The 27,771-nt window shown below is 42.1% G+C and overlaps 1 long non-coding RNA gene across 1 annotated transcript in view; it reads right to left on the bottom strand.

The window, feature by feature from the left end:
- Positions 1-26,059, bottom strand: part of LOC123743359 (uncharacterized) — a 202,407-nt gene extending 176,348 nt beyond the window's left edge. Inside the window, exons 1-2 of the long non-coding RNA XR_014392549.1 lie at positions 25,937-26,059; positions 24,458-25,096 (exon numbers count right to left, since the gene is read on the bottom strand). This is a non-coding gene — a long non-coding RNA (uncharacterized LOC123743359). The remainder of the gene's footprint in view (positions 1-24,457; positions 25,097-25,936) is intronic.
- Between the last annotated feature and the right edge of the window lie 1,712 nt (positions 26,060-27,771).

Below are 27,771 nucleotides of genomic sequence, written 5' to 3'. Positions count from 1 at the left end.
TCATTTATTGGTGGGCTGTAAGACGCACTCTTGTCTTTTCTATTCCAAGATTGTTTACTCGCAATATCCAATATTATGATGATTTTTTATAATGCATAATACTAAGGTTGAGGTTCTGACCAGGGATAATTTACCCGGGGTTCAATACCTGCTATAATCACTATTTTTTGTTCTCCAAAAAGCAACACAGCCCTAATACGAGATATATAGCTAACTAAAGTAATGAGTCACCATTTTAGAAAATCATGGGACATATAGTCTGTGGTTGCATGCTATTTTATGTCAATTATAATGCTGCTTGTAGCCTATAGCTGATGCTTTGTGGTCTTATGCTGCCATCTATTGGAAATGTAGCAATAAAAAGTTATTAATTCACTTACAGACATTGGTGAGGCAGCTGAGAAATAAAGTGTATTTTTCCCAGTTAGCCAATGTGCGGGAGCACTGGTTGGTCGGGCCAATTGAGGTAGTATGTACATGAATGTATAGTTAAAGTGACTATGCATATAAGATAAACAGGGAGTAGCAGCGGCGTAAAAGAGGGGTTGGGGGGGGGCACACAATGCAAATAGTCCGGGTAACCATTGGTTACCTGTTCAGAAGTCTTATGGCTTGGGGGTAAAAACTGTTGAGAAGCCTTTTTGTCCTAGACTTGGCACTCCGGTACAGCTTGCCATGCAGTAGTAGAGAGAACAGTCTATGGCTGGGGTGGCTGGGGTCTTTGACAATTTTTAGGGCCTTCCTCTGACAGCGCCTGGTGTACAGGTCCTGGATGGCAGGCAGCTTTGCCCCAGTGATGTATTGGGCCGTACACACTACCCTCTGAAGTGCCTTGCGGTCAGAGGCCGAGCATCACTGCCGTACCAGGCAGTGACGCAATCGGTCAGGATGCTCTCGATGTTGCAGCTGTAGAACCTTTTGAGGATCTCAGGACTCATGCCACATCTTTTTAGTTTCCTGAGGGGGAATAGGCTATGTTGTGCCCTCTTCACGACTGTCTTGGTGTGTTTGGACCATTTTAGTTTGTTGTTGATGTGGACACCAAGGAATTTGAAGCTCTCAACCTGCTCCACTACAGCCCCGTCGATGAGAATGGGGACGTGCTCAGTGCTCCTTTTCCTGTAGTCAACAATCATCTCCTTAGTCTTGGTTACGTTGAGGGATAGGTTGTTATTCTGGCACCACCCGGCTAGGTCTCTGACCTCCTCCCTATAGGCTGTCTCGTCATTGTCGGTGATCAGGCCTACCACTGTTGTGTCATCTGCAAACTTAATGATGGTGTTGGACTCATGCCTGGCCATGCAGTTGTGGGTGAACAGGGGGTACAGGAGGGGACTGAGCACGCACCCCTGGGGAGCTCCAGTGTTGAGGATCGGTGTGGCAGATGTGTTGCTACCTACCCTCACCACCTTGGGGCGACCCGTCAGGAAGTCCAGGATCCAGTTGCAGAGGGAGGTGTTTAGTCCCAGGTTCCTTAGCTTAGTGATGAGCTTTGAGTGTACTATGGTGTTGAACGCTGAGCTGTAGTCAATGAATAGCATTTTCACATAGGTGTTCCTTTTGTCCAGGTGGGAAAGGGCAGTGTGGAGTGTGATTGAGATTGCATCATTTGTGGATCTGTTTGGGAGGTATGCAAATTGGAGTGGGTCTAGGGTTTCTGGGATAATGGTGTTGATGTGAGCCATTACCAGCCTTTCAAAGCACCTCATGGCTACAGACGTGAGTGCTACGGGTCTGTAGTCATTTTGGCAGGTTGCCTTTGTATTCTTGGGCACAGGGACTATGGTGGTCTGCTTGAAGCATGTTGGTATTACAGACTCAATCAGGGACATGTTGAAAATGTCACTGAAGACACCTGCCAGTTGGTCAGCACATGCCCGGAGCACACGTCCTGGTAATCCGTCTGGCCCCGCAGCCTTGTGTATGTTGACCTGTTTAACCTGTTGGGTCTAGGGGGCAGCATTTGCACGTCTGGATAAAAAAAATGTACCCGATTTAATCTGGTTACTAATCCTACCCAGTAACTAGAATATGCATATACTTATTATATATGGATAGAAAACACTCTAAAGTTTCCAAAACTGTTTGAATGGTGTCTGTGAGTATAACAGAACTCATTTGGCAGGCAAAACCCTGAGACATTTTCTGACAGGAAGTGGATACCTGATGTGTTGTATTGACTTTAAAGCTATCCCATTGAAAGACACAGGGGTTTAGGAATATTTTGGCACTTCCTATTGCTTCCACTAGATGTCACCAGCCTTTACAAAGTGTTTTGAGTCTTCTGGAGGGAGATCTGACCGAACAAGAGCCATGGAACGGTGATGTCCCATTAGACACCTGGCGCGCTACTTCATGTTGGGTACCCTCGTTCCAATACGTTATAAAAGGCTATGCATTCGTCCACCTTGAATATTATTCATGTTCTGGTTAAAAAAGGCCCTAATGATTTATGCTATACAACGTTTGACATGTTTGAACGAACGGAAATATATTTTTTCCCCTCGTTCATGACGAGAAGTCCGGCTGGCTTACATCATGTGCTAACGAGACGGAGATTTTTGGACATAAATGATGAGCTTTTTTGAACAAAACTACATTCGTTATGGACCTGTGATACCTGGAAGTGACATCTGATGAAGAGAATCAAAGGTAATGGATTATTTACATAGTATTTTCGATTTTAGATCTCCCCAACATGACGTCTAGTCTGTATCGCAACGCGTATTTTTCTGGGCACAGTGCTCAGATTATTGCAAAGTGTGATTTCCCAGTAAGGTTATTTTTAAATCTGGCAAGTTGATTGCGTTCAAAAGATGTAAATCTATAATTCTTTAAATGACAATATAATATTTTACCAATGTTTTCTAATTTTAATTATTTAATTTCTGACGCTGACTTGACTGCCGGTTATTGGAGGGAAACGATTTCCTCAACATCAATGCCATAGTAAAACGCTGTTTTTGTATATAAATATGAACTTGATAGAACTAAAAATGCATGCATTGTCTAACATAATGTCCTAGGAGTGTCATCTGATGGAGATTGTAAAAGGTTAGTGTATCATTTTAGCTGGTTTTATGGTTTTGGTGACCCTGTCTTTGACTTGACAAAACATTACACACAACTCTTGTAAATGTACTGTCCTAACATACTCTAAATTTATGCTTTCGCCGTAAAACCTTTTTGAAATCGTAAAACGTGGTTAGATTAAGGAGATGTTTATCTTTCAAATGGTGTAACATAGTTGTATTTTTGAAAAATTTGAATTTTGACATTTATTTGGATTCAAATTTGCCGCTCTTGAAATGCACCTGCTGTTGATGGAGTGCACCACAGGTGGCACGCTAGCGTCCCACCTAGCCCCAAGAGGTTAAATATCTTACTCACGTTGGCTACGGAGAGCGTGATCACACAGTCGTCCGGAACAGCTGATGCTCTCATTCATGCCTCAGTGTTGCTTGCCTTGAAGCGAGCATAGAAGTGATTTAGCTTGTCTGGTAGGCTCGTGTCACTGGGCAGCTCGCGGCTGTGCTTCCCTTTGTAGTCTGTAATAGTTCGCAAGCCCTGCCATATCCAACGAGCATCGGAGCCGGTGTAGTATGATTCAATCTTAGCCCTGTATTGACGCTTTGCCTGTTCGATGGTTCGTCGCAGGGCATAGCGGGATTTCTTGTAAGCTTCCGGGTTAGAATCCCGCACCTTGAAAGCGGCAGCTCTACCCTTTAGCTCAGTGCGAATGTTGCCTGTAATCCATGGCTTCTTGTTGGGGCATGTACGTACAGTCACTGTGGGGACGACGTCCTCAATGCACTTATTGATAAAGCCAGTGACTGATGTGGTGTATTCCTCAATGTCATCGGAAGAATCCCGGAACATGTTCCAGTCTGTGATAGCAAAACAGTGCTGTAGTTTAGCATCTGCTTCATCTGACCATTTTTTTATAGACCGAGTCACTGGTGCTTCCTGCTTTAATTTTAGCTTGTAAGCAGAAATCAGGAGGATAGAGTTGTGGTCGGATTTACCAAAAGGAGGGCGAGGGAGAGCTTTGTACGCATCTCTTTGTGTGGAGTACAGGTGATCTAGAATTTTTTTCCCCTCTGGTTGCATATTTAACATGTTGATAGAGATTTGGTAGAACTGATTTTAGTTTCCCTGCATTAAAGTCTCCGGCCACTAGGAGCGCCGCCTCTGAGTGAGTAGTTTCCTGTTTGCTTATTTCCTTATACAGCTGACTGAGTGCAGTCTTAGTGCCCGCATCTGATTGTGGTGGTAAATAAACAGCCACAAAAAGTATAGCTGAGAACTCTCTAGGCAAATAGTGTGGCCTGCAATTGATCACAATATACTCTACTTCAGGCGAGCAAAATCTAGAGACTTCCTTAGATTTCGTGCACCAGCTATTGTTTACAAATATGCACAGACCACCCCCCCCCTCGTCTTACGGGAGTGTGCTGTTCTATCCTGCCGGTGCAGCATATATCCCGCTAGCTGAATATCCATGTCATCATTCAGCCACGATTCCGTGAAACATAGGATATTACAGTTTTTGATGTCCCGTTGGTAGGATATTCGTGATCGTACCTCATCTAGTTTATTGTCCAATGATTGCACGTTAGCGAGTAATATTGATGGTAACGGCAGCTTTCCTACTCGCCTTTGTCGGGTCCGGACAAGGCATCCGGTTCTGCTTCCTTATGCGAATAATTGGGATGTCTGCCCTGCGGGGTGTTTGGAGAACATCGTGTGAGTCCTGCTTGTTGTTGTTGTTATGAAAAAATCTTTGTCTAATCCGATGTGAGTGATCGCTGTCCTGATATCCAGAAGCTCTTTTCTGCCGTAAGATACGTTTGCAGAAACATTATGTACAAAATAAGTTACAAATATCACAAAAAAAACACTTAATAGCACAATTGACAGTAAAATGGCGGCCATCTCCTCCGGCGCCATTTTACCATACCACAACGTGTACCCAGGTGAACAGGGATCGAGCTAACAAAGTAGCCGTAACCCTGTTAATAATAAGTTATCTGAGGTTAGCGTTCACTGTTAATGCCGGCAGGTCTCATTGATAACAATAGAGCTGCTGGCATAGTGACGTAGAACAATGGGCTGGGAATAGAATGTTCAGAAGGTGAGTTGGTGCTCAATAGAACTAATAGGAGCTGGCAGGGTGAAAAATTACCTAAAATAAGGGGATAACTGGGGACATAATGTAATATCATGAATCTGGAACCATGGCGGATGCAATTAACTAGTTTTCATCAGAAAAAAGATCACAAGATCACATTAACCCACTCTGCGTGTAACCGGACAATATGCTTGGCGCCAAACCGTATGTGGACGCGGGCCGTTACAGAACGCGGACATGAGCAGTGCCACACAAAAAACTAAACACAGTATTTACAGTGGGTTACATTAGTAATGTTCATTTTGTATTATTATTATGTAAAACAGAAAGATCTGGGGGGGTTAAGAACAGAGCAGAAGAGACATTTTTGTTGTTTGCTGTAACGAATAGACAAGGTTGTATTGTTATGTATTGTAATGTATTGTATTATATTGTATTGTAAAAAAGTCAGCCAGAGTTGACGTGGGCCATCGTATCAAACAAAGAGATCCCTCCCTGACCACCAGTGTGTTTGGATATATAATGAAGATCAATTCAGTGAAGAAGAACCTCTGATCAAAGAGCCCTATAAAGGGTTCTATATATATTCTATATATACTGTATACTCAGACACTTCCTAACCTCCTATAAAGGGTTCTATATATATTCTATATATACTGTATACTCAGACACTTCCTAACCTCCTATAAAGGGTTCTATATATATTCTATATATACTGTATACTCAGACACTTCCTAACCTCCTATAAAGGGTTCTATATATATTCTATATATACTGTATACTCAGACACTTCCTAACCTCCTATAAAGGGTTCTATATATATTCTATATATACTGTATACTCAGACACTTCCTAACCTCCTATAAAGGGTTCTATATATATTCTATATATACTGTATACTCAGACACTTCCTAACCTCCTATAAAGGGTTCTATATATATTCTATATATACTGTATACTCAGACACTTCCTAACCTCCTATAAAGGGTTCTATATATATTATATATATACTGTATACTCAGACACTTCCTAACCTCCTATAAAGGGTTCTATATATATTCTATATATACTGTATACTCAGACACTTCCTAACCTCCTATAAAGGATTCTATATATATTCTATATATACTGTATACTCAGACACTTCCTAACCTCCTATAAAGGGTTCTATATATATTCTATATATACTGTATACTCAGACACTTCCTAACCTCCTATAAAGGGTTCTATATATATTCTATATGTACTGTATACTCAGACACTTCCTAACCTCCTATAAAGGGTTCTATATATATTCTATATATACTGTATACTCAGACACTTCCTAACCTCCTATAAAGGGTTCTATATATATTCTATATATACTGTATACTCAGACACTTCCTAACCTCCTATAAATGGTTCTATATATATTCTATATATACTGTATACTCAGACACTTCCTAACCTCCTATAAAGGGTTATATATATATTCTATATGTACTGTATACTCAGACACTTCCTAACCTCCTATAAAGGGTTCTATATATATTCTATATATACTGTATACTCAGACACTTCCTAACCTCCTATAAAGGGTTCTATATATATTCTATATATACTGTATACTCAGACACTTCCTAACCTCCTATAAAGGGTTCTATATATATATTATATATACTGTATACTCAGACACTTCCTAACCTCCTATAAAGGGTTCTATATATATTCTATATATACTGTATACTCAGACAGGCTAACCTCCTATAAAGGGTTCTATATAGAACTTTAGTCATCAGCTAACCTTTAGCTTGGAAAGCTCTCGCCAGTTCGAACAACGTGACTCAAACCAGAGCATAACGGATCTATTATTATTTTATATATTTTTTTCCCCATATCCCCGGATTCCTACCGCAAACTCTGAACATTTTCATCTGGATCTTCGCAACTAGCTAACCACAGTCCCGGGTGACTACTCCTGGCTAGCGTTTCCATCCCGGAGCAAGCACCAATTATCCTGAAGCTAGCCCGACCAGGGCTCCTGTGCTACCACCGAAGCCCACTCCTGGGCTACAATATCCGGACCCCTTCTACTGCCGGTACGGAGCACAGAACCCCGCCGATCCTCTACGACTGGAATACCGACATAATCTGCCCGAGGATTCCAACAGGCCCCTCAGGCGTGAGGTCTGCTGAAGGCCCATTCTGCTAACTGGCCTGCTAGCTATCTAGAGCTACTTGGAACCCTACTAATTCCACGACTGGTCTATCGACGTCACCGCACGAAGAGGCAAAAACAGACTTACCCCCATCGCGACGTCCGCCAAAGGCTAACTTGCTAGCCCCGGTCTGCTAACTGCTAGCTTGCTTGCCCCGGTCTGCTAACTCCTAGCTCCAGTCTGCCAACTGCTTGCTTGCTAACCCGGTCTGCTAACTGCTAGCTTGCCAGCCCCGGTCGGCTAATTGCTAGCTTGTTTAGCCCCTGCCTACTAACTGTTAGCTTGTTAGCATCGGCCTGCTAACTGTCTGAATCGCCGTGTCCCCAGTCAGCCCAACCAATCACTGGACCCATATGTTCACTTGGCTACGCATGCCTCTCTCTAATATCAATATGCCTCGTCCATTACTGTCCTGGTTAGTGATTACTGTCTTATTTCACTGTAGAGCCTCTAGCCCTGCTCAATATGCCTTAACCAACCATGTTGTTCCACCTCCTACATATGCGATGACATCACCTGGTTTAAACGTCTCTAGAGACTATATCTCTCTCATCATTACTCAATGCCTAGGTATACCTCCAATGTACTCACATCCTACCTTACCTTTGTCTGTACACTATGCCTTGAATCTATGCTATCGTGCCCAGAAACCTGCTCCTTGTACTCTCTGTTCCGAACGTGCTAGACGGCCAGTTCGTATAGCCTTTAGCCGTACCCTTATTCTACTTCTCCTCTGTTCCTCTGGTGATGTGGAGGTTAATCCAGGTCCTGCAGTGCCTAGCTCCACTCCCACTCCCCAGGTGCTCTCATTTGTTGACTTCTGTAACCGTAAAAGCCTTGGTTTCATGCATGTTAACATTAGAAGCCTACTTCCCAAGTTGTTTTACTCACTGCTTTAGCACACTCTGCCAACCCGGATGTCTTAGCCGTGTCTGAATCCTGGCTTAGGAAAACCATCAAAAACCCTGAAATCTCCATCGCTAACTATAACCTTTTCCGCCAAGATAGAACTGCCAAAGGGGGCGGTGTTGCAATCTACTGCAAAGATAGCCTACAGAGTTCTGTCTTACTATCCAGGTCTGTACCCAAACAATTCGAGCTTCTACTTCTAAAGATTCACCTTTCCAGAAACAAGTCTCTCACTGTTGCCGCTTGCTATAGACCTCCCTCTGCCCCCAGCTGTGCCCTCGATACCATATGTGAATTGATTGCCCCCCATCTATCTTCTGAGCTCGTGCTACTAGGTGACCTAAACTGGGACATGCTTAACACCCCGGCCATCCTACAATCTAAACTTGATGCCCTCAATCTCACACAAATTATCAATGAACCTACCAGGTACAACCCCAAATCCGTAAACACGGGCACCCTCATAGATGTCATCCTAACTAACTCGCCCTCCAAATACATCCCTGCTGTTTGCAAACAAGATCTCAGCGATCACTGCCTCATTGCCTGCATACGTAATGGGTCTGCGACCAAACGACCACCCCTCATCACTGTCAAATGCTCCCTAAAACACTTCTGCGATCAGGCCTTTCTAATCGACCTGGCCGGGGTATCCTGGAATGACATTGACCTCATCCCGTCAGTAGATGATGCCTGGCTCTTCTTTAAAAGTGCCTTCCTCACCATCTTAAATAAGCATGCCCCACTCCAAAAATTTAGAACTAGGAATAGATATAGTCCTTGGTTCACTTGTGCTGCCCTTGACCAGCACAAAAACATCCTGTGGCGTTCTGCATTAGCATCGAATAGCCCCCGTGATATGCAACTTTTCAGGGAGGTTAGGAACAAATATACACAGGCAGTTAGAAAAGCTAAGGCTAGCTTTTTCAAACAGAAATTTGCATCCTGTACTACTAACCTGTTATGGCTAGGGGGCAGTATTTTCACGGCTGGATAAAAAACGTACCCGATTTAATCTGGTTACCACTCCTACCCAGTAACTAGAATATGCATATACTTATTACATATGGATAGAAAACACCCTAAAGTTTCTAAAACTGTTTGAATGGTGTCTGTGAGTATAACAGAACTCATTTGGCAGGCAAAAACCTGACAAGGTTTCAGGCAGGAAGTGGCCTGTCTGACAAGGTGTCGTTCTTCTTGTCTCTGTTTGTTGAAGAGTGAGGATCTTAGCTGTCCCGTGACACTTCCTACGGCTGCCATAGGGTCTCAGAAGGCGGTAAAAAGCTGAATCGTGGCTTTGCAGGCTCTGGCTGAAAAAAAGTAGCGCGTTTGGGTAGTGGCTGGTTACAGTACTGTGAGACTCAGGCTCGTGCCCGCGTCGACCGAAAGCTTTGTTTACTTTCCTCTGTTTAGCTAAACGGAGATTCCCGGTCGGAATATTATCGCTTTTTTTACGAGAAAAATGGCATAAAAATGGATTTTAAACAGCGGTTGACATGCTTCGAAGTACAGTAATGGAATATTTAGATTTTTTTTGTCACGAATTGCGCCATGCGCACGACCCTGATTTACCATTTCAGATAGTGTCTGGGACGCACGAACAAAACGCCGCTATTCGGATATAACGATGGATTATTTTGGACCAAACCAACATTTGTTATTGAAGTAGCAGTCCTGGGAGTGCATTCTGACAAAGACAACAAAAGGTAATCAAACTTTTATAATAGTAAACCTGATATTGGTGAGTGCTAAACTTGCCGGGTGTCTAAATAGCTAGCCCGTGATGCCTGGGCTATGTACTTAGAATATTGCAAAATGTGCTTTCACCAAAAAGCTATTTTAAAATCGGACATATCGAGTGCATAGAGGAGTTCTGTATCTATAATTCTTAAAATAATTGTTATTCTTTTTGTGAACGTTTATCGTGAGTAATTTAGTAAATTCTTAGTGAATTCGCCGGAAGTTTGCGGGGGGTATGCTAGTTCTGAACGTCACATGCTAATGTAAAAAGCTGGTTTTTGATATAAATATGAACTTGATTGAACAAAACATGCATGTATTGTATAACATAATGTCCTAGGGTTGTCATCTGATGAAGATCATCAAAAGGTTAGTGCTGCATTTAGCTGTCTTCTGGGTTTTTGTGACATTATATGCTAGCTTGAAAAATGGGTGTCTGATTATTTCTGGCTTGGTACTCTGCTGACATAATCTAATGTTTTGCTTTCGTTGTAAAGCCTTTTTGAAATCGGACAGTGTGGTTAGATAAAGGAGAGTCTTATCTTTAAAATGCTGTGAAATAGTCATATGTTTGAAAAATTGAAGTTTTTGTATTTTTGAGGAATTTGTAATTCGCGGCACGCCTATCATTGGATATTGGAGCAGGTGTTCCGCTAGCGGAACGTCTAGATGTAAGAGGTTTAACTCAAAAACGTTCTGGGGCACTGTAAAGTCCATGGAGAAAAAGAGCACCTCCTCCCAGCTGCCCACTGCTCTGAGGCTAGGAAACACTGTTACCACCGATAAATCCACTATAATTGAGCATTTCAATAAGCATTTCTCTACGGCTGGCCATGCTTTCTACCTGGCTACCCCTACCCCGGTCAACTGCCCGGCACCCTCCACAGCAATCCGCCAAAGCCCCCACCATTTCTCCTTCACCCAAATCCAGATAGCTGATGTTCTGAAAGAGCTGCAAAATCTGGACCCATACAAATCAGCCGGGCTAGACAATCTGGACCCTCTCTTTCTAAAATTATATGCCGAAATTGTTGCAACCCCTATTACTAGTCTGTTCAACCTCTCTTTCGTATCGTCTGAGATTCCCAAAGATTGGAAAGCTGCCGCGGTCATCCCCCTCTTCAAAGGGCGTGACACTCTAGACCCAAACTGCTACAGACCTATATCTATCCTACCCTGTCTTTCTAAGGTCTTCGAAAGCCAAGTTAACAAACAGATTACCGACCATTTCGAATCCCACCGTACCTTCTCCGCTATGCAATCTGGTTTCAGAACTGGTCATGGGTGCACCTCAGCCACGCTCAAGGTCCTAAACGACATCATAACCGCCATCGATAAGAGACATTACTGTGCAGCCATATTCATCGACCTGGCCAAGGCTTTCGACTCTGTCAATCACCACATTCTTATTGGCAGACTCGACAGCTTTGGTTTCTCAAATGATTCCCTCACCTGGTTTACCAACTACTTCTCTGATAGAGTTCAGTGTGTCAAATCGGAGGGCCTGTTGTCCGGACCTCTGGCAGTCTCTATGGGTGTGCCACAGGGTTTTATTCTCGGGCCGACTCTCTTCTCTGTATACATCAATGCTGTTGCTCTTGCTGCTGGTGATTCTCTGATCCACCTTTACGTAGACGACACCATTCTGTATGCTTCTGGCCCCTCTTTGGACACTGTGTTAACTAACCTCCAGACGAGCTTAGATGGCATACAACTCTCCTTCCGTGGCATCCAACTGCTCTTATATGCAGGTAAAACTAAATGCATGCTATTCAATCGATCACTGCCTGCACCTGCTCGCCCGTCCAGCATCACTACTCTGGACGGCTCTGACTTAGAATACGTGGACAACTACAAATACCTGGGTGTCTGGTTAGACTGTGAACTCTCCTTCCAGACTCACATTAAGCATCTCCAATCCAAAATTAAATCTAGAATCGGCTTCCTATATCGCAACAAAGCATCCTTCACTCATGCTGCCAAACACACCCTCGTAAAACTGACCATCCTACCAATCCTCGACTTCGGTGATGTCATCTATAAAATAGCCTCCAACACTCTACTCAACAAACTGGATGCAGTTTATCACAGTGCCATCCGTTTTGTCACCAAAGCCCCATACACTACCCACCATTGCGACCTGTACGCTCTCGTTGGTTGGACCTCACTTCATACTCGTCGCCACACCCACTGGCTACAGGTTATCTACAAGTCTCTGCTAGGAAAAGCCCCGCCTTATCTCAGCTCACTGGTCACCATAGCAGCACCCACTCGTAGCATGCGCTCCAGCAGGTATATCTCACTGGTCACCCCCAAAGCCAATTCCTCATTTGGTCGTCTTTCCTTCCAGTTCTCTGCTGCCAATGACTGGAACGAACTGCAAAAATCTCTGAAGCTGGAGACTCATATCTCCCTCACTAGCTTTAAGCACAAGCTGTCAGAGCAGCTCACAGATCACTGCACCTGTACATAGCCCATCTGTAAACAGCCCATCCATCTACCTACCTCATCCCCATACTGTTTTTATTTATTTATTCTGCTCCTTTGCACCCCAGTATCTCTACTTGCACATTCATCTTCTGCACATCTACCATTCCAGTGTTTAATTGCTATATTGTAATTACTTCGCCTCCATGGCCTATTTATTGCCTGTTAGGGCTAGGGGGCAGCATTGACACGGCTGGATAAAAAACATACCCGATTTAATCTGGTTACCACTCCTACTCAGTAACTAGAATATGCATATACTTATTACATATGGATAGAAAACACCCTAAATTTTCTAAAACTGTTTGAATGGTGTCTGTGAGTATAACAGAACTCAAATGGCAGGTCAAAACCTGAGAGATTCCTTTACAGGAAGTGGCCTGTCTGACCATTTCTGGAACTTCTTTGCCATCTCTATCATTTACTAAGGATCTCTGCTCTAACGTGACACTTCCCACGTCGTCCATAGGCTCTCAGAGCCCGGGAAAAAAGAGAATGTCGTCATTCCAGCCCCAGGCTGAAACACATTATCGCCTTTCTCAAGTGGCCCATCAAGAGACACTAGCTTATGCGCGTGACCCCGACCGCCCCCGCCTTTGGGATTTTTTCCTCTGTTTGCCGAAAAGGAGATTCCCTGTCGGAATTTTATCGCTTTTCTACGAGAAAAATGACGTAAAAATTGATTTTAAACAGCGGTTGACATGCTTCGACGTACGGCAATTGAATACTTTGAATTTTATTGTCAGGAATTGCGCCAAGCGCGCGACACTTCTTTACTATTTCGGATAGTGTCTGGAACGCACGAACAAAACGCCGCTATTCGGATATAACGATGGATTATTTTGGACCAAACCAACATTTGTTATTGAAGTAGACGTCCTGGGTGTGCATTCTGACGAAGACAACAAAAGGTAATGACATTTTTATAATAGTAAATATGATTATGGTGAGTGCTAAACTTGCCGGGTGTCTAAATAGCGAGCCCGTGATGCCTGGGTTATGTACTTAGAATATTGCAAAATGTGCTTTCACCAAAAAGCTATTTTAAAATCGGACATATCGAGTGCATAGAGGAGGTCTGTATCTATAATTCTTAAAATAATTGTTATGCTTTTTGTGAACGTTTATCGTGAGTAATTTAGTAAAATGTTAGCGAATTCCCCGTAAGTTTGCGGGGGGTATGCTAGTTCTGAACGTCACATGCTAATGTAAAAAGCTGGTTTTTGATATAAATATGAACTTGATTGAACAAAACATGCATGTATTGTATAACATAATGTCCTAGGGTTGTCATCTGATGAAGATCATCAAAGGTGAGTGCTGCATTTAGCTGTCTTCTGGGTTTTGGTGACATTATATGCTGGCTTGAAAAATGGGTGTCTGATTATTTCTGGCTTGGTACTCTGCTGACATAATCTAATGTTTTGCTTTCGTTGTAAAGCCTTTTTGAAATCGGACAGTGTGGTTAGATTAACGAGAGTCTTATCTTTAAATGGCTGTAAAATAGTCATATGTTTGAGAAATTGAAGTAATAGGATTTTGAAGATTTTGAAAATCGCGCCACAGGCTGGCAGTGGCTGTTACGTAGGTGGGACGAATTCGTCCCGCCGGTCCCATAGAGGTTAACCTGTTGGGTCTAGGGGGCAGCATTTGCACGTCTGGATAAAAAAAATGTACCCGATTTAATCTGGTTACTAATCCTACCCAGTAACTAGAATATGCATATACTTATTATATATGGATAGAAAACACTCTAAAGTTTCCAAAACTGTTTGAATGGTGTCTGTGAGTATAACAGAACTCATTTGGCAGGCAAAACCCTGAGACATTTTCTGACAGGAAGTGGATACCTGATGTGTTGTATTGACTTTAAAGCTATCCCATTGAAAAACACAGGGGTTTAGGAATATTTTGGCACTTCCTATTGCTTCCACTAGATGTCACCAGCCTTTACAAAGTGTTTTGAGTCTTCTGGAGGGAGATCTGACCGAACAAGAGCCATGGAACGGTGATGTCCCATTAGACACCTGGCGCGCTACTTCATGTTGGGTACCCTCGTTCCAATACGTTATAAAAGGCTATGCATTCGTCCACCTTGAATATTATTCATGTTCTGGTTAAAAAAGGCCCTAATGATTTATGCTATACAACGTTTGACATGTTTGAACGAACGGAAATATATTTTTTCCCCTCGTTCATGACGAGAAGTCCGGCTGGCTTACATCATGTGCTAACGAGACGGAGATTTTTGGACATAAATGATGAGCTTTTTTGAACAAAACTACATTCGTTATGAACCTGTGATACCTGGAAGTGACATCTGATGAAGAGAATCAAAGGTAATGGATTATTTACATAGTATTTTCGATTTTAGATCTCCCCAACATGACGTCTAGTCTGTATCGCAACGCGTATTTTTCTGGGCACAGTGCTCAGATTATTGCAAAGTGTGATTTCCCAGTAAGGTTATTTTTAAATCTGGCAAGTTGATTGCGTTCAAAAGATGTAAATCTATAATTCTTTAAATGACAATATAATATTTTACCAATGTTTTCTAATTTTAATTATTTAATTTGTGACGCTGACTTGACTGCCGGTTATTGGAGGGAAACGATTTCCTCAACATCAATGCCATAGTAAAACGCTGTTTTTGTATATAAATATGAACTTGATAGAACTAAAAATGCATGCATTGTCTAACATAATGTCCTAGGAGTGTCATCTGATGGAGATTGTAAAAGGTTAGTGTATCATTTTAGCTGGTTTTATGGTTTTGGTGACCCTGTCTTTGACTTGACAAAACATTACACACAACTCTTGTAAATGTACTGTCCTAACATACTCTAAATTTATGCTTTCGCCGTAAAACCTTTTTGAAATCGTAAAACGTGGTTAGATTAAGGAGATGTTTATCTTTCAAATGGTGTAACATAGTTGTATTTTTGAAAAATTTGAATTTTGACATTTATTTGGATTCAAATTTGCCGCTCTTGAAATGCACCTGCTGTTGATGGAGTGCACCACAGGTGGCACGCTAGCGTCCCACCTAGCCCCAAGAGGTTAACTTACCTCATTTGCACTCACTGTATATAGACTTTTTGTTTTCTTTTGTTCTACTGTATTATTGACTGTATGTTTTGTTTATTCCATGTGTAACTCTTCAGGAGTGAAGCTGGTCTCTTCTGGACTGGGGAATCCCCACTGTAAACTGGAGACTCTGAGGTCAGTATTCCTGTAGTTGGTCAACAAGTGATAACTGTTCACCAGATCCACATGTGTTTACCAGACATACATAGTCCACATCATATGTGTTTGGACAGTGAAGCTTACAGTTTTACATTTGGTGCTATGCTCCTGCATTTTGGATTTGAGATATAATGTTTCATATTATGTGACAGTACAGAATGTTACCTTTTATTTGAGGTTAATGGTGAGAGGTTAGTATGTTTTGTTGTCGTCTCTGTAACTCTCTCACTCATTATTATTCATGATTCATTCATGATTTTTCTTAATCAAGACATAATCAGGATTCATTTAGTAGTGTTTAGAAACATGTTATCTACTCACTTAGAAATAAAATTACTCCAGTCATCATCCACCATTCAGTTACTATCGGCCAAGTTCATCATTAGAATCTTCGTAAGAGCATCGTTAAATCTCTGAGCTGTTTCAAAAAACTATTGTTATTAATGTTGAAAACACTCATAATCTGCCTCAGACCACTAGAACAGCTGATGCTTTTTTGCCCTTCCATGTGACTTTATACACAGAAGATCTCTGCTAAACATAGAATCACATGGTTTATCAGTCTCTCTGTGACCCCCGATAACTACAAAGTTGCCAATATCTTTACAATTGATTTAAACAAGGGACGTTTGAAATTATGCTTCAAATGGAAACCGAGATGACTGCATTAAAATATCAGCAGTAGGCTTTAGGTCAATTTCAATCATATTGAAATATATTCCATGTTCAATATATTGAGTTCTATTTTGCTACTTGTAGACTACGGTCTGTAATTTGTCTGAATATATTTCATGATGTGTAACCTAACATGAACACAATGATGTGCCAAATCTGTGCTTTGGTGCATTTTTATTGGGTAAGCATTAGAATAAGCCTCCTCAGTATTTGCAGCCATAGGTGATAATAGAAGCTGATCCGTGGTCAGTATGTGAAATAATTATAATGTTAAGGAAAGATTTGAATGGAGAAAACTGATCTGAGAGCAGCGCTCCCTTTCTTTCCATCCTATCATTATTGATACATGCTCCACCAGACGTGATACCTTGTAGTGCTGCTGATCCAGTTTCTACTGGTCTGACTGAGGATATGAACTCTGACCTGTTCACCGGACGTGATACTTTGTCCCGACCCTCTCTCTCTCTCTCTCCCTCTCTCTCTCTCTCTCTCTCTCTCCGTCTCTATCTCTTCCTCTCCCTCTCTCTCTCTTCCTCTCCCTCTCTCTCTCTCTCTCTCCCTCTCTCTCCCTCTCCCTCTCTCTCCCTCTCTCTCTCTCTCCCTCTCTCTCTCCCTCTCTCTCTCTCTCTCCCTCTCTCTCTTTCTCCTTCACTCTCTCTACCACACCTGCCTCGACCTCGACTATGAAAAGCCAACCGACATTTACTCCTAAAGTGCTGACCAGTTGACCCTCTATAACCACAGTGATTATTATTGGATCCTGCCCTAAGAACAATTAGCTAAATAAAAAAAGGAAATAGTATCACAATAAAATAAGAATGAGACTATAAGGAGTACCAGTACTGAGTCAATGTGCAGGGGTACCAGGTAGTTGAGGTAATTGAGGTAATATGTACATGTAGGTATGTCACGATTCCCACCGACAGTGGCGCCCCCTCCTGATCAGGTGGCGCTCGGCGGTCGTCGTCACCAGCCTATTAGCTACCACTGATTCCCTTTTTTGGTTTTCCTTTTTTTTGGTTTTGTGCACCTGTGTTTAGTGGTAATTAGCTATTTAATTTAGCTGGTCCGCTTCCGTGTTGTGCGGGATTATTTTGTTACTGACGGCTTATGTTCGTGTCGGAGTTGTTTTACGCCGTGTGTGTTTTCTCCCCAGTGTTTGGGAATATTTGTTTTGTGTGTGAGTGTACATTAAATACGCCACTACCCAGTGCTCGCTGCTTCCTGTGCCTCATTCCTTCACCACGACTACCAAGCCATTACAAGCTAGGTGTAAAAGTGACTAGGCAATCAGGATAGAGATTACATCTCCTCATCCAGGGAGTGCACACACACTCACACACACAGAGGGAATGTTGTGTTTGTTTATTAATATTGTTTTAGACTATGTAAATGGAAAATAATTAGCCTATGGATTATGAAAACAACAAAAGAAATGGGAAGTTGGGAGAGGAGAAATGACCAGAGACAGTGTTGTTTAATTCACTGACCATGACTCATGAGTTCTTCTTACCTTTGTTCAGTAGAAAAGTCTCCCTCTCCAAACATTATAGGACGTTTCATAGACTGGTCACTCTTCATGGACACACAGCTGGGTACAGGGGAGGCTGGTCTCTCCTGCTTCATTGGGCTTCAACACAACAGAGAGAAACATTACATCTCTCATCTACTGTGAGCTCAGATGGGGAAACATAAGAAGAGTTGCATTACAAAACACTATATATCCATTTTCAGAAACGTATATAAATTAGCTTTAATTTTTTCTAAATAAATTATGAAAGAGATTGTTTTTCACTATATAATCACGGCATGGGGTTGTTCAATGACAGACATTAATTTGTTTATAATCTATCACGTAATGGTTTAATTTCAGAGAGACAAATAATGTTTTTTTGCAAAATGTTATATATCTGCCTCACTCTCAAATGTGACCAAACGGCTCGATTCAGTTTTATGTAGCAAAATTTGAAATTGTGTTTTTCACATTGGATAAAAGTAGAGACTCAGAGCTAGAAAATGGTATATCATACACTACAGTTGAGGAGCAATGGGAAAGTTATTCTGCTTTGAATGTTGATAAACTTGTGATAAACTTTTGAGAAAATGGCCTTTGTATATTTTGGTACCTACTGGAGAGCTCTTCTTTGTCTACAGGGCTGTTACTTTGGCAGATAATGTCACCCATCTAAATAAATAGTTTTTATATATATATAATTAACTAAATGTATGGTGTTTTTGGTTAATGTCAGGTTCATTGTTTGTTTTGCTACAAATTGTTATTTTATGGTTATAAGTGGTAAAATGAACTAGAAAATGTTATATTTAGCGATTCTGAGTAATTACTGCTTTAGTAAGGAAGTACACATTATTCAGTACTACTGCAGTTGCTACATAATTCAAATAGATGGCAGCATAAGACCACAAATAACATTTCAGAAGATCCCCCCCCTACTTCAGTCGATAAAAATGTATTTTACGAGTTCAATCATTGTCAAATTCTCGCACAAGTAGCCAACTCAGCCCTGCTAAAAAGCTGGTGTCGTCACTCTGTCTTCTCCAGGGGCATGGTGAGGTAAATTTACTAACCGGGAGGGTTGAATGATGTCATTTATTGGTGGGCTGTAAGACGCACTCTTGTCTTTTCTATTCCGAGATTGTTTACTCGCAATATCCAATATTATGATGATTTTTTATAATGCATAATACTAAGGTTGAGGTTCTGACCAGGGATAATTTACCCGGGGTTCAATACCTGCTATAATCACTATTTTTTGTTCTCCAAAAAGCAACACAGCCCTAATACGAGATATATAGCTAACTAAAGTAATGAGTCACCATTTTAGAAAATCATGGGACATATAGTCTGTGGTTGCATGCTATTTTATGTCAATTATAATGCTGCTTGTAGCCTATAGCTGATGCTTTGTGGTCTTATGCTGCCATCTATTGGAAATGTAGCAATAAAAAGTTATTAATTCACTTACAGACATTGGTGAGGCAGCTGAGAAATAAAGTGTATTTTTCCCAGTTAGCCAATGTGCGGGAGCACTGGTTGGTCGGGCCAATTGAGGTAGTATGTACATGAATGTATAGTTAAAGTGACTATGCATATAAGATAAACAGGGAGTAGCAGCGGCGTAAAAGAGGGGTTGGGGGGGGGCACACAATGCAAATAGTCCGGGTAACCATTGGTTACCTGTTCAGAAGTCTTATGGCTTGGGGGTAAAAACTGTTGAGAAGCCTTTTTGTCCTAGACTTGGCACTCCGGTACAGCTTGCCATGCAGTAGTAGAGAGAACAGTCTATGGCTGGGGTGGCTGGGGTCTTTGACAATTTTTAGGGCCTTCCTCTGACAGCGCCTGGTGTACAGGTCCTGGATGGCAGGCAGCTTTGCCCCAGTGATGTATTGGGCCGTACACACTACCCTCTGAAGTGCCTTGCGGTCAGAGGCCGAGCATCACTGCCGTACCAGGCAGTGACGCAATCGGTCAGGATGCTCTCGATGTTGCAGCTGTAGAACCTTTTGAGGATCTCAGGACTCATGCCACATCTTTTTAGTTTCCTGAGGGGGAATAGGCTATGTTGTGCCCTCTTCACGACTGTCTTGGTGTGTTTGGACCATTTTAGTTTGTTGTTGATGTGGACACCAAGGAATTTGAAGCTCTCAACCTGCTCCACTACAGCCCCGTCGATGAGAATGGGGACGTGCTCAGTGCTCCTTTTCCTGTAGTCAACAATCATCTCCTTAGTCTTGGTTACGTTGAGGGATAGGTTGTTATTCTGGCACCACCCGGCTAGGTCTCTGACCTCCTCCCTATAGGCTGTCTCGTCATTGTCGGTGATCAGGCCTACCACTGTTGTGTCATCTGCAAACTTAATGATGGTGTTGGACTCATGCCTGGCCATGCAGTTGTGGGTGAACAGGGGGTACAGGAGGGGACTGAGCACGCACCCCTGGGGAGCTCCAGTGTTGAGGATCGGTGTGGCAGATGTGTTGCTACCTACCCTCACCACCTTGGGGCGACCCGTCAGGAAGTCCAGGATCCAGTTGCAGAGGGAGGTGTTTAGTCCCAGGTTCCTTAGCTTAGTGATGAGCTTTGAGTGTACTATGGTGTTGAACGCTGAGCTGTAGTCAATGAATAGCATTTTCACATAGGTGTTCCTTTTGTCCAGGTGGGAAAGGGCAGTGTGGAGTGTGATTGAGATTGCATCATTTGTGGATCTGTTTGGGAGGTATGCAAATTGGAGTGGGTCTAGGGTTTCTGGGATAATGGTGTTGATGTGAGCCATTACCAGCCTTTCAAAGCACCTCATGGCTACAGACGTGAGTGCTACGGGTCTGTAGTCATTTTGGCAGGTTGCCTTTGTATTCTTGGGCACAGGGACTATGGTGGTCTGCTTGAAGCATGTTGGTATTACAGACTCAATCAGGGACATGTTGAAAATGTCACTGAAGACACCTGCCAGTTGGTCAGCACATGCCCGGAGCACACGTCCTGGTAATCCGTCTGGCCCCGCAGCCTTGTGTATGTTGACCTGTTTAAATATCTTACTCACGTTGGCTACGGAGAGCGTGATCACACAGTCGTCCGGAACAGCTGATGCTCTCATTCATGCCTCAGTGTTGCTTGCCTTGAAGCGAGCATAGAAGTGATTTAGCTTGTCTGGTAGGCTCGTGTCACTGGGCAGCTCGCGGCTGTGCTTCCCTTTGTAGTCTGTAATAGTTCGCAAGCCCTGCCATATCCAACGAGCATCGGAGCCGGTGTAGTATGATTCAATCTTAGCCCTGTATTGACGCTTTGCCTGTTCGATGGTTCGTCGCAGGGCATAGCGGGATTTCTTGTAAGCTTCCGGGTTAGAATCCCGCACCTTGAAAGCGGCAGCTCTACCCTTTAGCTCAGTGCGAATGTTGCCTGTAATCCATGGCTTCTTGTTGGGGCATGTACGTACAGTCACTGTGGGGACGACGTCCTCAATGCACTTAAAGCCAGTGACTGATGTGGTGTATTCCTCAATGTCATCGGAAGAATCCCGGAACATGTTCCAGTCTGTGATAGCAAAACAGTGCTGTAGTTTAGCATCTGCTTCATCTGACCATTTTTTTATAGACCGAGTCACTGGTGCTTCCTGCTTTAATTTTAGCTTGTAAGCAGAAATCAGGAGGATAGAGTTGTGGTCGGATTTACCAAAAGGAGGGCGAGGGAGAGCTTTGTACGCATCTCTTTGTGTGGAGTACAGGTGATCTAGAATTTTTTTCCCCTCTGGTTGCATATTTAACATGTTGATAGAGATTTGGTAGAACTGATTTTAGTTTCCCTGCATTAAAGTCTCCGGCCACTAGGAGCGCCGCCTCTGAGTGAGTAGTTTCCTGTTTGCTTATTTCCTTATACAGCTGACTGAGTGCAGTCTTAGTGCCCGCATCTGATTGTGGTGGTAAATAAACAGCCACAAAAAGTATAGCTGAGAACTCTCTAGGCAAATAGTGTGGCCTGCAATTGATCACAATATACTCTACTTCAGGCGAGCAAAATCTAGAGACTTCCTTAGATTTCGTGCACCAGCTATTGTTTACAAATATGCACAGACCACCCCCCCCCTCGTCTTACGGGAGTGTGCTGTTCTATCCTGCCGGTGCAGCATATATCCCGCTAGCTGAATATCCATGTCATCATTCAGCCACGATTCCGTGAAACATAGGATATTACAGTTTTTGATGTCCCGTTGGTAGGATATTCGTGATCGTACCTCATCTAGTTTATTGTCCAATGATTGCACGTTAGCGAGTAATATTGATGGTAACGGCAGCTTTCCTACTCGCCTTTGTCGGGTCCGGACAAGGCATCCGGTTCTGCTTCCTTATGCGAATAATTGGGATGTCTGCCCTGCGGGGTGTTTGGAGAACATCGTGTGAGTCCTGCTTGTTGTTGTTGTTATGAAAAAATCTTTGTCTAATCCGATGTGAGTGATCGCTGTCCTGATATCCAGAAGCTCTTTTCTGCCGTAAGATACGTTTGCAGAAACATTATGTACAAAATAAGTTACAAATATCACAAAAAAAACACTTAATAGCACAATTGACAGTAAAATGGCGGCCATCTCCTCCGGCGCCATTTTACCATACCACAACGTGTACCCAGGTGAACAGGGATCGAGCTAACAAAGTAGCCGTAACCCTGTTAATAATAAGTTATCTGAGGTTAGCGTTCACTGTTAATGCCGGCAGGTCTCATTGATAACAATAGAGCTGCTGGCATAGTGACGTAGAACAATGGGCTGGGAATAGAATGTTCAGAAGGTGAGTTGGTGCTCAATAGAACTAATAGGAGCTGGCAGGGTGAAAAATTACCTAAAATAAGGGGATAACTGGGGACATAATGTAATATCATGAATCTGGAACCATGGCGGATGCAATTAACTAGTTTTCATCAGAAAAAAGATCACAAGATCACATTAACCCACTCTGCGTGTAACCGGACAATATGCTTGGCGCCAAACCGTATGTGGACGCGGGCCGTTACAGAACGCGGACATGAGCAGTGCCACACAAAAAACTAAACACAGTATTTACAGTGGGTTACATTAGTAATGTTCATTTTGTATTATTATTATGTAAAACAGAAAGATCTGGGGGGGTTAAGAACAGAGCAGAAGAGACATTTTTGTTGTTTGCTGTAACGAATAGACAAGGTTGTATTGTTATGTATTGTAATGTATTGTATTATATTGTATTGTAAAAAAGTCAGCCAGAGTTGACGTGGGCCATCGTATCAAACAAAGAGATCCCTCCCTGACCACCAGTGTGTTTGGATATATAATGAAGATCAATTCAGTGAAGAAGAACCTCTGATCAAAGAGCCCTATAAAGGGTTCTATATATATTCTATATATACTGTATACTCAGACACTTCCTAACCTCCTATAAAGGGTTCTATATATATTCTATATATACTGTATACTCAGACACTTCCTAACCTCCTATAAAGGGTTCTATATATATTCTATATATACTGTATACTCAGACACTTCCTAACCTCCTATAAAGGGTTCTATATATATTCTATATATACTGTATACTCAGACACTTCCTAACCTCCTATAAAGGGTTCTATATATATTCTATATATACTGTATACTCAGACACTTCCTAACCTCCTATAAAGGGTTCTATATATATTCTATATATACTGTATACTCAGACACTTCCTAACCTCCTATAAAGGGTTCTATATATATTATATATATACTGTATACTCAGACTCTTCCTAACCTCCTATAAAGGGTTCTATATATATTCTATATATACTGTATACTCAGACACTTCCTAACCTCCTATAAAGGGTTCTATATATATTCTATATATACTGTATACTCAGACACTTCCTAACCTCCTATAAAGGGTTCTATATATATTCTATATATACTGTATACTCAGACACTTCCTAACCTCCTATAAAGGGTTCTATATATATATTCTATATGTACTGTATACTCAGACACTTCCTAACCTCCTATAAAGGGTTCTATATATATTCTATATATACTGTATACTCAGACACTTCCTAACCTCCTATAAAGGGTTCTATATATATATTATATATACTGTATACTCAGACACTTCCTAACCTCCTATAAAGGGTTCTATATATATTCTATATATACTGTATACTCAGACAGGCTAACCTCCTATAAAGGGTTCTATATAGAACTTTAGTGGTTCCGTATATTAAAGAAGATAGAACCCTTTTTGGTTTAAACAGGAGTGAAGAGTGTGTTGATATAACTGTAATATTGTCAGAATTCCGCTTGTAACAACGATCAGAATTAGTCAAAACAACAAGATTATGACGACATATTAGGCAATAATTAAGAGTAGGGTAAATGATTGCGTCATGCAAAAATTCTATAGGTGTGTGTGTGTGTGTGTGTGTGTGTGTGTGTGTGTGAGTGTTCATGCTGGTAAAGATCTTAGAACAACAATATTTTACAGACACATGAAGGTACATAAGCAATAATATCTGATGAAAAATAACAAACTCTTTAAAAGTTCTTAAACAACATTGTCAACTCACCTCTTAGATTTGGTGTCATGTTCCCCAGAGAGACTCATTTTAGAGACAGGGACCACCTCCTCTCTCTCCCCAGAGAGACTCATTTTAGAGGCAGGGACGCCCTCCTTTCTCGCTCCAGAGAGACTCATTTTAGAGGCAGGGCCCCCCTCCTTTCTTGCTCCAGAGAGACTCATTTTAGATGCAGGGCCCCCCTCCTTTCTCGCTCCAGAGAGACTCATTTTAGAGACAGGGCCCCTCTCCTTTCTTGCTCCAGGGAGACTCATTTTAGAGGCAGGGCCCCCCTCCTTTCTCTCCCCAGAGAGGCTCATTTTAGAGGCAAGGCTCCCCTCCTTTCTCGCTCCAGAGAGACTAATTTTAGAGGCAGCCCCCCCCCCTCTTCTCGCTCCAGAGAGACTCATTTTAGAGGCAGGGACCCCCTCCTCTCTCTCCCCAGAGAGACTCATTTTAGAGGCAAGGCTCCCCTCCTTTCTCGCTCCAGAGAGACTCATTTTATAGGGAGGGACCCCCTCCTTTCTCGACACAGAGAGACTCATTTTAGAGGTAGGGCCCCCCTCCTTTCTCTCCCCAGAGAGGCTCATTTTAGAAGCAGGGACCCTCTCCTTTCTCACTCCAGAGAGACTCATTTAAGAGCACTTACCCCTAAACAGAGATCCAGCATGTTGGTTGTGGTTAACACAGTGACAACTAAACAGAGATCCAGCATGTTGGTTGTGGTTAACACAGTGACAACTAAACAGAGATCCAGCATGTTGGTTGTGGTTAACACAGTGACAACTAAACAGAGATCCAGCATGTTGGTTGTGGTTAACACAGTGACAACTAATTATAGGGAGGGACTAATTATTGAATGTCAATTGTTCTATTTGATTAATTCACTCTTAGAAATACAACATTTACTAACAGACACATCCAAACAATCAGGTGATTTAATGCATCACATGAACATGTAGTTGTGACTGATATTTTTCTCCATTTCTCCATGTAGTGGAACTAATAATAATAATAATAATAATAATAATAATAACGTCTCACTTTCTCTTTTAATAATTCTCTCATTCTAGTGTGTTGCTTTGTTCAACAGGTATGATATTATTATGCTGTTACTGAATTCAGTTCATAATAACAATGTTAAGAAAAGTATGTTCAGTGGTTTCATACCAAATTACACAGGAAGCAGGAGCTCATTGTAGTTTACAAAACAACAACTGTTCTGATATTCTGAAAGATAATTTAGAACTATGATACATGAACAATTTTACAAATGGTAAAATAATAATACGATATATGAACAATATGTTATTGAATTTGACTTGCCTATGCCAAGTTAGCGCCATTTTGTATGATTGAACTGTCACGTAGCTGTCCCAGGTGAAATGGACTGTTAGATCTGAGTGTTTTACTGTCATTCACTATACTAAAATAAAACCATGCATTTCATTTCCCTACACACTTTACAATAATCCCTGGGTAGATTCTTACCTTGTAGCCTGAATTCACAACCAGAACATGTCAAGTCATTGAGATATTTTCCGTTGTGCTGAGAGAGCAGCTTCCTGATGACAAGTGGCTCTGTATCTATGTTCTAGGTACAGTTGATCTTTGGACACAATAATATCTGGTCAAAGTCTAGTGACACAACACCATAGTATATCATAAACATAACAGCAGTTGGCCAGTAAAGGCCATGACATACTATAAAACAGGGTTCGTCAACTAGGTTTGGCTTCGGGCCAATTGTTTTCTGAGTTAAAGTCGGCGGGCCAGAACATAATAAGCATATAATATTAGAAAAAGGAATAGGCCTACACTAAAAATTAACCAACATTTTAACACATTTGATTAGTACATAATACATTCAGTGACAGTAAATCATTTTGATCTGATTGAGTTCATAAAATCACCAATATCTCTATTCAATTATACTTTTTTGTTTATTTCTTTGTGTGTTGATTGGTGGGGAAAAACAGGTCTATGTAGCCTACTGTAGTCTACACTACTTTATTAATGTCAACATTCATTCAGAACAATTAGCTTGATAGCAAGAGAAGATGTCGCTCTCAAAAAGTAACAAAAGAAATGTGGATAATGAAAATCGAAGTTTCAGGGAAGAATGGACTGTCAAGGTTGTGCGCTACTGGTACGAAGTCAGGTGCAGGAGAGCAGTGAGTTGTGATCAGGCGCACTTTATTAGGCATCAAAGACAGATGCAACTGCATCCAAAAACCTCCAGCCACAGCTAAAAGTAAACAAGCGCGAAAACACCCACAAATATACAAATGCATGACAAATACATACAACGGGTCAAGATACGATACCCGGGGGAAAACCAGTCTGAGCATCACACTAAACACGTAACAAAACAATTTCACACAAGGACATGAGGGGGAACAGAGGAATAAATACATGCAGTGTGATTAGGGAATGTAAACCAGGTGTGCAGGGAACAAGACAAAACAAATGGAACAATGAAAAGGTGGAGGGGCGATGGCTAGAAAGCCGGTGACGTCGAACGCCGAACGCAGCCCGAACAAGGAGAGGAGCCGACTTTGGCGGAAGTTGTGACACAGACAGAGAGATATGCAATCATCTTACCATGTATCTTGTTTGCAATAAAAATGTCACTGTTTGCAAAGAATTCAATCTCAGACGGCATTATGAATCTAAGCATGGTACTTTCCAAGTGGACTTCCCGCCCCAGACAGAGGCCTGAAGCAGAAACACTGAAGCATTAACTACAAGCTACAAACACTGCAGTAGAATCCTCCGTGGCCTGACCCAACAACAGAAGGTGCAAGTGCTTCCTAAAATCATCCTGGGTTCTAACCAAACAAAACATGCCCTTCACAGACGCAGAGCTATTTAAAAAGAGCATGGTGACAGTTTTGGAGGATTTGGCTACAGACAAGTCTATGGATAGCATAATTGTGTCTGTCAAACAGGTGCCCCTGTCTGTGACAACAGCCGGACGGCGTGTCCGTGCTCTGAAGGATGACGTACATAGGATTGTTCTGGAGGGGCTCAGTCAGGCTGAGCATTTCCCCTGGCTATTGATGAGAGAACTGACAACACCCATGTAGCACAGTTGTGTGTATATGTCTGCTATTTTCATGGAATTACTTTAAAGAAGAGCTACTGGCACTGATTCCTCTGGAAGGACACACCACCGGGGACGTTCCCCTGGAAGGACACAGCTCCGGGGACGTTCCCCTGGAAGGACACACCACCGAGGACGTTCCCCTGGAAGGACACACCACCGGGGACGTTCCCCTGGAAGGACACACCACCGGGGACGTCCCCCTGGAAGGACACACCAC

The sequence above is a fragment of the Salmo salar genome, chromosome 06 (assembly GCF_965601325.2).
Source record: "Salmo salar chromosome 06, fSalSal1, whole genome shotgun sequence".
NCBI classification, from domain to species: domain Eukaryota; kingdom Metazoa; phylum Chordata; class Actinopteri; order Salmoniformes; family Salmonidae; genus Salmo; species Salmo salar.
Note: the sequence above shows the minus strand (reverse complement) of the source record. Positions and strands in the feature narration are given on the sequence as shown.